At 40.5% G+C, this 14953-nt stretch overlaps 1 long non-coding RNA gene across 2 annotated transcripts in view; it reads right to left on the bottom strand.

The window, feature by feature from the left end:
* LOC135211988 (uncharacterized) overlaps positions 1-14953 on the bottom strand; it is a 168530-nt gene that overhangs the window by 66349 nt on the left and 87228 nt on the right. For both annotated transcript variants that reach the window (XR_010313797.1, XR_010313799.1), the window contains exon 2: positions 14125-14202. This is a non-coding gene — a long non-coding RNA (uncharacterized LOC135211988). The remainder of the gene's footprint in view (positions 1-14124; positions 14203-14953) is intronic.

The following is a 14953-nucleotide window of genomic DNA, read 5'->3' as shown; positions in this document are numbered from 1 at the left end:
GAGAGAGAGAGAGAGAGAGAGAGAGAGAGAGAGAGAGAGAGAGAGATTTCAACGCACAATAGAAACGCATCGAATTTGTTTCTTTCCGGCGCACACTGAATTAGTCCTTACGCTTTCAAGGCCTTCAGTCCACGTTTGCATTTCGTCTGTGTTCTGTTCTAACCTTGCTGTTACATAATCCCGGATATTATTCACTGTCTTAGACGTCGAGCCTTGTTGCGTTAATGATACCAGTAAAGCTGATCTTAGAAGTGGATCTTTGCAGAATTGCCTCTCGCTTGTTCGCATCAACTGTATGCGAGTCATTTTTCTGTTTATTGATACACGAATCATACAGCAGTGTTGATGAATACAGCCGTACGCGCTCCTTGTTTGTATTCACTAGCATAATTTTGCAAAAGTTTTGTAAAGAACCGAGACACAATTATCTATATAAAAAAATTTAATTTAATTTACAAGATCAGAATGCTGACCGAAGATTTTCGTGCACAAAATAAATAAAATTCGCTCATTATCCAATTAATATGTGACTATTTGATTCGACTCGCGATATTGTTTTAATTACAATATGATCTCTGCCATAAGCCTGAGTTTGGAAGGGTGTCAATTACGGAGACAATCGTAGGGACGATGGCATAAGCCTGTGTTATCGAAACAATCGTGGCGACGATGGCATTACTTAATAATGTCACTATAAAAATATTCGGCATGATTACAATGAAGAAAGCGAGATTCGGCATTGTGTGACTGCCACTGGAAAGGCATGACTGCCTGGAAGAAGATTGTAACACTGCTCAGATTACATATTTCCTCCTTTGGAAATATTAAAGGACGTTGGCCTAACCTTGGGGAACCCCTTCCGAAGCAGACAGAAGTAGTAGTATCACGGCAAGTACTATTATAATACTCCTCTCAGAAACCCTTACGATAACATGTCACGCTTACGATAAGATGTCAGAGTAAAATATCGACCAACGATACAAATATGTAAATCAAAGTAGAAGTAAAACAGTAAAAGATGCGTAAATAACGACAAAACTTACTTTTCGATTCCGTGAGGCTCTTCCTCCAGCAGACGAGCCTTTCCCAGACACGGTCATTTAAAAAGTGATTGCCAAACGCATTCGTTGCATTTAAACCTTAACGAAGGAGTTTTCTCCCCCTCCCATTTTAACCGGAGACGACGTTTTTCGGCTTCCTGGATGGACGGACGGATGAACAAGGCCCTGTTATGAATTCCCATCCACCAAACAAAGGACGTGACTCTTTCGAGAGATATTTACACTTGTTTCGCTTAAAAAAAAAAACAGCAACTCGAGACCAGCAGATCGAACGAGGAACGGCAGCCGACCCACCGGTGGCTCTGAACAAACTATTGCGTCGAGCAAGGTTCTGCTGCTTATTTATGCTCTCTCTCTCTCTCTCTCTCTCTCTCTCTCTCTCTCTCTCTCTCTCTCTCTCTCTTTGAGGTAGCTAAATATTATGTGCAGTGATTGGACCCATGAGTTATGGACGCTCTTAGGAGCTTTGAAAAACAATCGCACAAATCACTGGCTATAGATAAGTTGTATTTTATGCACATATTACATATTTTGACTTCAGCTTGTGTTGACTTACGACTATCCACTGAGGTTAAGTCAGAGCTTCAAGCTTCGAATTGCAGGTACTATACTCTAGCTACAAAAGGTTGAGACTCGAGGGTCATTAGCACTTCTGCCATATTTTCTTAAACTCGTTCAAACTTTTCAGGAAAAAGGGTGACAATTTGGTAGATTTGGCAAAATTTTTGAGCGGCGGTGCCATTTCCTCGTGTATGGATGATTAAGGGAAGTGACCACTAAGGGTCACACCCTGGTCACAGTAATAAGAGGATTGTCTCGATTGTCTGTCACCTCCCTCCATTCGTCGGTACAGAACCAAAACTCGGATATCAAAATATTATACGACTTGGGCCTTCCTATACATTTTTCGAGTTGCTTGATGCAAAATTTAATTGGGGCCATATATACACACATATATATAATTATATATATAATATATAAAAACCCCAATTAAATTTTGCATGTGTGTGTATGTATGTATGCAGGTATTGTATGTATGTAGTATGTATATATATATATATATATATATATATATATATATATATATATATATATATATATATATATATAAGTAAATACGTTAAACGTAAGCATACATACACATGGCATATATTATTTTAAAAACGAAGTCACTGTGAATAAAAGCAAATAGCTGGACAGTACGCTCGTATATGTCCATTCTCCAGATTAACCTTAGCCTCAAGGAGGTTAATCCTGAAAATGTACCTTTATGGATGAGGATTAAATACCTCCTTTGGCAAGATGGGAGACGTGTTAACGCTGCTAATTGTAGGAAAGTCTCAACCTTTTTTTATAGCTTAGAGAATTTACCGAAAGGCGATACCGTCTCTTAACTCCTGAATGTCAAAGCGGTGGAGCCGTTTCATTTGACTCATTTCCAAGGTGCTGTTAACACTTTAACATTCAGACGCACATTCGCAAGAGTAGTATTTATGAGTTCACACAAGTGTTCTGGGTGTTTATCTGAGAACTATTTATAAGATTTTTCTTAAGGAAAGGCAATACATTTCCTAGTAAAACTTGGACGTCTCAGATTTTGCATTCTTTAGGTTTAATAGGCAGATTCGTTGCTACTTTCCGTTTCTTGCGACGTATTTCCTTTTAAGGATCACTGGGTCTTCAAGTGACAATCTATTTCTCAGATCCTTGACAATTATATTATACAGTAGGCATCGTGGTTACACATCGAAAGAAAGACGAATGTGTTTGTACAGTGCGTGTGAATGTGTGACACTAAGGTGTAGCATGAAAAACAAAAGTCAGAAGGTTATTTCGGAATATAGAGAATAATGATCTTGATAGCTCCTGTAAGTAATAGGAGGCAGGGCTTATAGTATATATTGGCAATCCCTGGGCCAATGCCAACATTTGAGCTTGAGGGTACAGTGAAGCAGGAATCGCTGACGCCAAAGACCTCTTAAGTTTCCCGCGTAAACCTCCTCTAAGTTTCCCGCGTAAACCTCCTCCAAGTTTAACGCGTAAACCTCCTCTTAAGTTTCCCGCGTAAACCTCCCCTTAAGTTTCCCGCGTAAACCTCCTCTTAAGTTTTCCGCGTAAACCTCCTCTTAGGTTTCCCGCGTAAACCCCCTCTTAAGTTTCCCGCGTAAACCTCCTCTTAGGTTTCCCGCGTAAACCTCCTCTTAAGTTTCCAGCGTAAACATAATTTGTGAAAACGAAATTTCATCATGAATAAACTGTTTCACACTGAACATATTCATCGAAACTCGGCTTCTTTTTTTATATTTTTTTTCAAGCTTCGACGATTGCCGACATCGTTTGGAAAAACTTAAGTAAAAGGAAAACTTAAGGAAAGGGTTATCAGTGTTAGGGGAGGTTCATCCGTACTGTTTACACTTTCTTTCACAATTAGTGAGGTCAGCCTTTCTGAAAAGAGATGATATTTCATTGCGTAAGGAGATACCCTCTGGAATGTGGCATGGGCACGTATCAACGTGTGCACATTTGCTGACGATAAAAATTAGCATTTCTTCATGAATCGAATCTGTTGCTTTAGTAAAACTAAAATATTCCTCGTGTGACTTACATTCCAGTGTTAACGTTTATTGCAACTGGAAAACAAAATTTTGGCCAAAGGCCCAGGGTTATGACCTGTGAGGTCATTCAGCCCTGAAAGGGATAACTGGGAGTAAAGAAGTTTTGAAAAGTGTAACAGGAGGAAAACCTCAAAGCAGTTGCGCTATGAAAGGATTGTTAGGAGAGGGTGGAAAGTCAGATGGAAGAAAGATGATATGAATGGAAGGCATAGTAAAAGGAATGAAGAGGGTTGCAGCTAGGGGCCGAAGGGACACTGCAGAGGACCTTAATTAGTGCCTACAGTGCACCGCAACACTGACCCTATACTGGGGTTAAAGCTCATGGATGACGTGTTAATGAATCTCTTAGCTTTCATCTCACAATGCCACGCTAACTCATCTCTCATTTTTTTTCTCTTTTCATCGACGTCCCTCCCCGGTTACAGATGAAAATGACAAACTCCAAGGACAATTGTAGATAACAACTGTGAAGACCAATGATTCAAGTAACAAAATGCAGCAAATCCCCTAATGAGTCATTTCCAGTGCTTGTTATAGAGCCAAATGTGAATGATGGTAACGATTCAGGGATCCTTCAAGTAGGCGAGTTTGCGCTGCGATGTCGCGGAGTCATTCCAGAATTTCCCCAAGGTTTTGATTCGCCTCGAGATATCGATCTAAGAAACCGACCGTTTCCCTTCCGAAAGGTGTGAAAGCGTTCCAGGTTGTTCGTGAGTTGTCGTTCAGTCACAGCGATCGGAGTTGATTCTAAGCAGAAAGTCACCACCACCACTAGCGAAGGATTCCGGGAAAAAAAAAAGAAACAGGGTTTTAAAGAGGCCTAAGTTCTTCGAAAGCAGCCAGAGCTATACGGCACAGGAGTGTGTTGTTGAGGGGACGGTAGTACTAAATAACGGCCCAGCAGGAGGGAAGCGAAAAGGACAGGTAAAGGACCCCGCTGCGCCCCCAGGATGATGAAGAGTCAACCGGAGATAAATCCCGCGAGGCCAGAGAACTCCAAAGGATAAATAGCTCGGACAAGTGATTCCGTCGAGGGGAGAGCTCTATGGATATCGCCAAGATTTATCTCTTCTTCTTTCTTTTTTTTTTTCCCCGCGTATGACTTTCAGTATCACTTCGATTGGACGTTACGAGAGCATGTTCATTCTTTTAAGCATGGCTTCGACTTGATGCCGTTGCGTTGAATACTGAAATCAGGCCAAACGCACTGGGACCTATGAGGTCATTCATCGCCGAAATGGAAATTGACAGTAAAAGATTTGAAAGGTGTAACAGGAGGAAAACCTCGCAGTTGCACTATGAATCAAGTGTTAGGAGAGGACGGAAAGTAAGACGAAGAAAGAGAATATGAAAGGAGATACAGTAAAAGGAACGAAAGCTATTGCAGCTAGGGGCCGCATGCAGGCTGCAAAAATCCTTAAGTAATGCCTACAGTGCACCGCATGAGGTCCACTGATGGCGCTATCCCACTACGGGATGGATTAGATGTCACAAAAGCATATTACTATGTTTTTCACTCCGGTTTTCAACGTTCCTTGATTTTGACGTTGGTAGATTAATTTCAGAAATTTTATAATATTTATTCCCATATTAGAGGATTAGACTTTTAAATTCACCTTTAAATTGCACTTGGGATTCTTATGTTCTCGAAAAAATCCTTAAGTACCTACAGCTCTGTTTAAGGACTACATTTAATGTGTATGTTGAAGGCAAAAATAAATGCAAAAGTTTCATTGGATAAACTCCACAGTGTCAGCCACCAATGGTGTTCGATCACTGTTCTTCAATGGCCAGGGGTTTGCTGGGTCGATCCATCCTTGTGAGTACAATTTGGGTGTAAGATAGGTGTAAACGGGTGTAAGACACAGGTGCAAACAAGTAAAATATGCGCCAAAGTTTCTTCGGCGCAATCGTACAATCAAGCCATCGAACAAAGATCTAACTTTAGCTGGTTTCGGTGTAATGATGTATGAGCCGCCGCCCATGAAGCTTTGACTATGGGCATGTGGTGGCCTGGCTTATATCGTTGCCAGTCGTACGAATATGGTTGACTTTAACCTTAAATGAAAAAAAAAAAAAAAAACTACTGAGGCTAGAGGGCTGCCATTTGGTATGTTTGATGACTGATGGGTGAATGATCAACATACAAATTTGCAGCTCTTGTGATTCGGTTGTTTTAAAGATCTGAAGGTGGACAGCGGACAGACAAAGCAGGCACAATGTCTTTCTTTTCAGAAAACTAAAAACAGATGCAAAAATGAGGGTTCCTTTCAACCTAATGAATTTGTTTATCAAATTTCTATCACACGACATTAAAAAAAAAAAATCATTCAGCCATCGTCTTACCACTTCGTAGGACATATTTCTGACGACACAATACCCGATCCATATTCGTATCGAATGGTGTCTCGGAATATTGCGTTCTCTCGCCGAATTTTTATTTATTTATTTATTCGACGTACTCCGACCTATTACCCGTCTATGTTCCTATGCTTTCGTTTTCCAGTGTTTCGGACCTTTCAACACTTCGATCGGTTATAATCGCAGATCTTTTTAGGCGTATAATCGAACAGGGAGGTTATAATTAGAAGGCCATTGACTTGAGGACAGTATGTGCATGCTTCTGTTGACAATCCCATATTTCGCCAGTCAATTATTTCCTGTTCTTTTCTTCATCTTTTCATAAAAAGTTAAGATGTTGAATGTGCCTCAGGTTCATTTTAAGGACAATACAATTCAGATAACTGAGTAAGTTTCTTGAAGGGTGCATATTTCGATATCCTGCTTCGGTGTTGCGATATTTTATGTCCTTTACTCTTTAGGTTGCAGCTGCTGGCCCATCCATCAATAAGTGTACTGAGACAATTTCTTCTTCTAGCTGAAACTGAATTACAGAAGTGTCGTTATCGACGCCGCTTTCACTTTTCCGCTTTCTAGTTTCGTATAAAAGAAAAATATTGAAATGGCTATTTGTCCGTCCGTCCGCCCTTTTTCCGTTCGCCCTCAGATCGTAAAAACTACTGAGGCTAGAGGGCTGCAGATTGGTTTACGTTGATCATCCGCCCTCCAATCATGAAACATACCAAATTGCAGACCTCTAGCCTCATTAGTTATTTTATGTACGGTTAAAGTGAATCATAATCGTGTATCTGGCAACGATATAGGACACGCAACCACCGGGTCGTGGCTAAAAGTTTCAAGGGCCGCGGCTCATACAGCATTATACGCTGTAGAGAAAACCAGATTGCGCCGTAGAAACCTCGGCGCATTTTTTACTTTTTCTATCTTGTGGCTCAGCCGAGTAAGAGGCGATGGAGCACGTGAAGATGACGGGAAGTATTGGCTTTGTTACAGTATGAGCTGTTTATGAGATTCATTGTATGGAGCTCTGCCTCCCACTCACCTGAGAGAGAGAGAGAGAGAGAGAGAGAGAGGAGAGAGAGAGAGAGTGAGAGAGAGAGAGAGAGAGAGAGAGAGAGAGAGACTTGTAAACCAGCCGAGGAGCAAAGGCTAGGAGATGGGATGGCATGAGAGTCAGTAAATCAGTTTGCTGGGCCTGATGCTGTCAGGGGCAGCCTTATATAGGATGCCCTGGGCTCTGGGGCGTGTATGGAGTTTCCCAGACGGGCGAAAAGGGGAGAAGAAGAAGAAGAAGAAAGAAGGTAAGAATGAACGACGATCGGAAAGAAACCATAGAAGATATTTTCCATTTACATAAGAGATTGGCCAAATGATACGAGAAAAAAAAATCCACTAAACCTGATCAAAAGTGGTTTTCTGTGAGAAGAAGACTGTAGTTAGAGGAATTCCACCGAGAGAAGTAGGTTCATCGCTTCCATGGAAAGCAGCTCCAATAAAAGAAGCTAGATTTCCTGCTAAAATAAAGAAGAAGAAGAAGAAGAAGAAGGTAGCTCCCTGAAAGAGAACGACCCTATCAGTGACATGAAGACAGCAAAGTTAACTGCAGTCGAGTTGCAAAACGTCGGATTTGAACAAGGTCAGTCAATACTAGTATCAGACGGCGCTGGGGGAGGAGGGGGAGGAGAGCCAGGGCGGTTCTTTCCCAAGTCAGAGAGACACTTGCCTAACTCGTAGCAAAAAAACGCGAGACGTGCGAAGCCTTCCTGATCGCAAAGCAGCAAGGTCAGCCATGCAGATTGCTGATGTCGAAACGCATTGGATGTGCATCTTAATTGCAGGAAGCGACCAGCCTGCGCCGGCGCCTTGGATTATGTGGCTGGTACAGTGGTTAGTGTCGTGGCATGCCAGTAGGGTGTCGAGGATTCGCTTCTCCCCAAGGACGAGGAAAAATCACTGGCTCTGTATCAAGATCTGTTACTGCTGCAGTGTGGGGTCTGCGGTGGGAGGGTTAAAAAAGTGAAGGATATCTTAGTTTAACCGGACCACTGAGCTGATTAACAGCTCTCCTAGAGCTGACCCGAAGGATTAGATATTGTTTACGTGGCTAGGAACCAATTGGTTACATAGCAACGGGACCTACAGCTTATTGTGGGATCCGAACCATATTATATCGAGAAATGAATCCTGTAATCACCAGAAATAAATTCCTCAGATTCCACGTTGGCAGAGCGGGTAACCGAACCCGGACTACCGAATCGCTAGGCAAGCACGTAAACCACTCGTCCAACGAGGACCTGCAGTGGGAGGTTGAAACCTACATTCTTCGGTAAGCTTGAATTCCAAGTCAATGGCCTCTTTGGTGCGCTTGTAACGTGTGAATAGCTTTCCTCTACTGAAATAACAATAATAACCATATAAAATCAAGGTTTTTAACTATACGTCTGGCCTTGAATAATGCTTCGAAATGACTGCTGTCTCCGGTATCTATACTCGATTTTTTTCTATCTGTTCACCCGCCTGTGGTGTTTGTGTATGGTAACACTGCGTCCCGAGCTTTAGATAGCCACATTCAGCTTAAATTCAACAATAATAACAATATCCTATTTCGAATATTAACGGTGTAATTCGCATTCAGTAGATTATTAAAACACTTCTCAGTTGCAAATGATCACCCAGATATCCTTTTATTTACTTAAAACTTACACATAGCGCAACTATCTAAAGCCCGGGGAGCAGTGTTACCATACGCAAACACCACAGGCGGGTGGACAGATGAAAAAAAAACAGAGTATAGTTAAAGGACACAACGTTATTTTAGTCGATGGCGAGATGGAACAACGCCTCTCGTACAATGCCAAGCGCTGGAAAGGGTCACTGTTGAACTTTTCCATCCTGCCTACTCGAGCAACAGTCAGAGAGAATTACTATAATTATTATTCAATAAACCGGATTATTAATCCTCACTCTGCATCTTACAAGAGAGCAACTCTTAGCTATGACAACATAAGGGTCAAGAGTTTAGGTTGAGTGATATTGGTTAGGTTTGCGAATCTGATAATCCCGTTACACTATTGCTGTTATTACTGAAAGGTAAACGAGAGTGAATATTAAAATATCCAGTTAAATAAAAAAACAAATTACAACTCTAGTACAAAACGATAAACAATATGCATATCAGCAGTATCGTGGATCCGAGCACAGGAGTTCAAAAAAAAAGAATCACTAATATATAAAATGAATTACCACAGAAGAATCGAGTTTTCTGTCCGGTGGTGGCCTCAGCCGCGCCCCATAAAACTTTAAGCCGTGGCCTATGAAACTCATCCACGGTCCGGTAGTGGCCTATGTTGTTGGTACCTGTAGCGTTGTCAAAAGTACGATTATGGATAACTTTAATCTAGAATGAAATAAAAACTACTGTGGCTAGAGGGCTGTAATTTGGTATGTTTGATGAGAGGAGGGTGCATGATCAACATACCAATTTGCAGCCTTCTGGCATCAGTAGTTTTCAAGATCTGAGGGCGCAAGGACGGACAGACAAAGAAGCCATCTCAATAGTCTTCTTTTACAGAAACTTTATATTACAGTCTTATCACTTCGTGTTCATCTCCTGATTTTAATTAATGATTCCAATCAGACACTCTTTTCTCTCAGTACTTTATCTCTCACAAAGACAGTTTGAGATTCCTAATTTCTGCCATGACACTTATCATGGACGGTCTGGCCTGGAGCCAACTGGCTGGTGATGTTCAACGGAAATACCTAGATGTACAACTTGAGATACGAATGCTTAAGATTTGAAATGAATCCGGAGGGTGAATAGCTGATCAATGGGCGTGGCAAGACTAACAGAGAGAGAGAGAGAGAGAGAGAGAAGAGAGAGAGAGAGAGAGAGAGGTACAAGGATTAGGATGTCTCAAAGACTGGTAAGTCCATCCGAGGAGACATAGTGTGCTTACTTACCTATAAGAGCAGGTTTTACTGTTCGTTCAGTGTCCTAATGAAAGAGAGAGAGAGAGAGAGAGAGAGAGAGGTACAAGGATTAGGATGTCTCAAAGACTGGTAAGTCCATCCGACGAGGCATAGTGTGCTCACCTATCTATAAGAGCAGGTTTTACTGTTCGTCCACAGTGTCCTAATGAGAAAGAGAGAGAGAGAGAGAGACAGAGAGGTACAAGGATTAGGATGCTCAAAGACTGGTAGTCCATCCAGAGACATAGTGTGCTCACTTATCTATAAGAGCAGGTTTTACTGTTCGTTCACGTGTCCTAATGAGAGAGAGAGAGAGAGAGAGAGAGAGAGAGAGAGAGAGAGAGAGAGAGAGAGAGCTGTGCATCAGAAGAACTTATCGTAGTAGATGATGTTCCTTCTGGATAGTCCTGCAACTCACTCTCTCTCTCTCTCTCTCTCTCTCTCTCTCTCTCTCTCTCTCTCTCTCTCTCTACTTATTTCTCCATACAGAAACAGGCCAAGTAACTGTCTTTCGTTGTTAATTATTAATCAGGCAATGGTTCAAATCCTGCCCGGGACGAAGCAAATGTCATTTATAACTCCCCTTGGATGTAAGCTATTCCCAAGGTACTAAGGATCTAGTATCAAACGATATATATATATATATATATATATATATATATATATATATATATATATATATATATATATATATATATATATATATATATATATATAGTTTAGTTTAGTCTTCCGTGTCTATTTTACGGTATTTGTATAAAATATTGCGTTAATTTTTTAATAAAAAATAATAAAATAAATTATTAAAAAAAAAAAAGTTTGTGGCATATCAGTGATTGTTTTTATGCATTTATGGTAAACGAGTGATTTTTGTAGCCTTGGAAGACACATCAACAGATGTGGAACGTCGGTTTGGCAAATACGTAAAGCTGTGCATACGACAGAACATGCCTCTACCTCTTCATCCTGCTATATAATAATCTAATTAATAATATATATATATAATATATATATATAATATATTTATATATATAATATATATATATTATATATATGACTGTAAAATATCATCTGGTAAAACAGAATTCCCTCTAATAAAGAAACCCATAAAATTTCCAAAGCTGTCCTCCTCAACTGGCTGGTTGAAGAAGAGAGCTGTCTTAGAAACTTAACAATATATTTTCTACCATTTTGGTGTTTTTATGGGCATATTATTATGTATGTGTGTATATACATGTATATATTATATATATATATATATATATATATATACTATATATATATTTATAGTATGATATATATATATATTATATATATATATATATATATTACATAGTATATATATATATATTATATATATATATATATATATATATATATATATATAATTAATTATTATAATATAATAATTAATTATATATATATTATATAATTTTATATTATATATGCCTTACTTCTATTCTTGGTTATACCCCAACCATACGAATGCAGTGCATGGGAGATCATCGCTGATTGGCTTACACGGTAAATCATTGTACTTTCTCTCTCTCTCTCTCTCTCTCTCTCTCTCTCTCCTCTCCTCTCTCTTCTTCAAACACCCTTTTTAACGGCTTCAAAGAGACCGCAAATATACTGTTCCATTTGCGTCTCTCTCTTTACAGATCGCAATGATTTACCTGAAAAAAAAAAGTTCCCCGTTGGACAAGTGGTTGTCGCGCTCGGCTGCTAATCCGGTGGTCCGAAGTTCGATTCTCGGCTCTCCCAACGCGGAATCAAAGGAATTTATTTCTGGTGATAGAAATTCATTTCTAGATATAATGTGGTTCGGATCCCACAATAAGCTGCGGGTCCCGTTGCTAGGTGACCAATTGGTTCCTAGCCACGTAAAAATACCCAATCCTTCGGGCCAGCCCTATAGATGAGCTGTTAATCAGGTCAGTGGTCTGGTTAAACTAAGATATACTTACTTAATTTACCAGCCAAAGAGGTAGTTTAATGAACCGTTTAAGTCATTAATTCCTGCCTTGTACATTGGATATTGATTTACTTTCCTGCATTTCATTCTTTACGGGCTCGATGGCGCGCACTACACCGCGTTGGAACACGGTGCTCCTCGCCATGTTTTTCATACCCTCCCGATCCCCTACCTATCCTGCCCCCACCTGGGTGTACAAACAGGTTTTGCAGAATGACGGCTGATGTCTCCCCTACGATCCTGTCCCCTACCTACCCCCACCACCACCACCTAGGGCGGACAAACAGGTTTTCAGGATTGATTCTCCCTTACCCTCCCATTCCCCTACCTACCCCCACCCCCACCTGGGGGACAAACAGGTTTTCAGGAGGATTGATTCTCCCTAACCCTCCCGTTCCCCTACCTACTCTGACCCCACATGGGGAGGACAAACATGTTTGTAGGAGGAGGGTAGATGTTTCCCCTACCTTCCCCTAACTACCCCAGCCCCACCCAGGGCGGACAAACCTGTTTTCAAGGGGAGGTGGCTATGTCATATCTCCCCTTCTGTCACCAGGGGAAGGACAAACAAGATCCATTCGGGTTTTATAATTATAGAATAAACGTTAAAGAATGAAATAAAAATTGCACACAGCAAAAAAATCTGTAATAATCTTAACCACGTACTACTGTATGTTTTGTACTTTCGTGACCTTTCTTAATTAAACACCCAAAAGACGGGACATGATTTCTTATCTCTCTACTTTACATTTCTTTACATTGCGTCTAAACAATTGCTCGCGTTTCTAGCTTTATTTCCAAAGTAGATTCTCCTCAGTTTTTTTTTTCTTAATAAGACGCTCCCCTGACGGACCATTTGTGCATCCAGTCAGCCGTCTTTCAAAGGCGCCGTATCCACATACAGAAAAAACGATCAAAGTTCTTGTCATATCTTCAGTTACTCTCGCTCTCCCTTGAATATCGAGTTGAAATCACAAACCTGCACGTGGAATAACATTTACTTGTCGCGAGGAATGTCGAGGCTCAAGCTGTTTTCTGAGAATCTATGCATGCAGGAAAAGAAACGCGAGCACTTCCGTCTTCGTAGAGATGTTTGCATCAATAACGCATAAATTACCTTCAAGAAAATTCAAGTGACGGAACGTCAGTCTTGCTCAATTGTCCGCTAAACTTATACTCTAAAACGCAGTGTTTGTAAAACGGTTGTAATGAGTCTTTAGACGCTAAAAGGAATGAGGATTCTCTCGAGTGGACGAAGGAGAGTTGCAATATATTAACTGGGTTGCACTTAAAAAAAAGAAAAAAAAATAAACATCAAAAACATGGCTGACAGAACGTTCTCCCATGACAACGAAAATACTAAAATACACCAACCGTCTTTAATTTTCTTTCTCGTTCCATCGAGTTTACTTTCTGCAAGAAAAAAAAGTGAAGTATGACGAAACCCAGAGAGGGAGATATACGTATTCCGGGAGCGTGGTTGCCATAAGGTTCACCTCGCCATAACTTTATTCATGAAAACATCACTTACGGAGTCAGCAGATAACCATGAATATGTTTACAACGCTCAGTGAATTTCATCTCCGATGAGTGAAGCTTAGAATCATATCAAGTAAACCGCTTCAAGTTGCTGAAGCAAGAGAGAGAGAGAGAGAGAGAGAGAGAGAGAGAGAGAGAGAGAAAAGGGGGACTGTCCTGCATCTCAGATGTGGTATTTGGCAACCGCGGGGAAGTTGACCAATCAAACGCACGTTAAATATTAATTGGCCAATTAGAGAGGGGTCCTTGAATGCCATCAACGACCAGGATGAAAAATGTATGATCGGGAACATTACGCAGTTGGGACACGGAAGGATACGAACATGGGACTAATCCTGTGAGACGATCTCAGCAACTATAATGAGGTTAAGACAACCTAAGCACTAATGGAGCCTCGCTTTACTGTATGCTTTGATTACAAGGATGTTGATGATCTCTATCTGTGTGTATAAGGTCGCTTAGAAGAGGGTGAAGAACGAAGAAGTGCTACTTACCTAACCCTTCTGCCTAGGTCTAGTGGTGTACCTGCCTTCTTTTTTCATATTAACCGCTTTTCGTATCGGAGACAATCCTGGGTGAAGAACGAAGAAGTGCTACTTACCTAACCCTTCTGCCTAGGTCTAGTGGTGTACCTGCCTTCTTTTTCCATTATTAACTCTTTTCGTCTCGGAAGACAATCCTGTTGAAGAAAGAGTAAAAATATTAATCTCTGAGGTGGATTTTCTCTCTCTCTCTCTCTCTCTCTCTCTCTCACACACACACACACACACCACACGTTACATATATCTACTAGATATCATTGAAAGTGGATGGTATCAAACGGAGATACTTGACAATGAGGACTGTTGGTCCAGGAAAGGTTTGTAACTTTTTTTTTTCTTTTTAATAAATATCTCCTCTTGATACCACCCAGTTTCAATGAGGTCCTGTTAGTAATTTGATTAATCCACAGAACAATTATTGTGCAAGTGATAAGTTAAAGTAATATATATATATATATATATATATATATATATATATTATACACACACACACACACACACACACACACATATATATATATATATATATATATATATATATATATATATATATATATATATATATATATATATATATCCACGATTAGTTTAACGTAATCGTCAACGAGGAATTCTCGCAGTAATCAGTGGAAAGAGATAGGACACTCGTAGACTAATGCCCGGTTCTTTGCAGCGTGCCTTCGACCCCTAGCTGCAACCCCTTTCGTTCCTTTTACTGTACCTCCTTTCATTTCATAGTCTCTTCCATCTTACTTTCCAGCCTCTCCTAACAATGGATTCATCGGACAAGTGCGAGGTTTCCTTCCTGTTACACCTTTCAAACCATCTACCGTCAATTCCGGTCTCAGCGCTGAATGAACTCAGGTCCCAGTGCTCGTTGTTGCCCTT

The sequence above is a fragment of the Macrobrachium nipponense genome, chromosome 40 (assembly GCF_015104395.2).
Source record: "Macrobrachium nipponense isolate FS-2020 chromosome 40, ASM1510439v2, whole genome shotgun sequence".
Classification (NCBI taxonomy): Eukaryota; Metazoa; Arthropoda; class Malacostraca; order Decapoda; family Palaemonidae; genus Macrobrachium; species Macrobrachium nipponense.
This window is presented reverse-complemented; position numbering and strand designations above follow the sequence as displayed.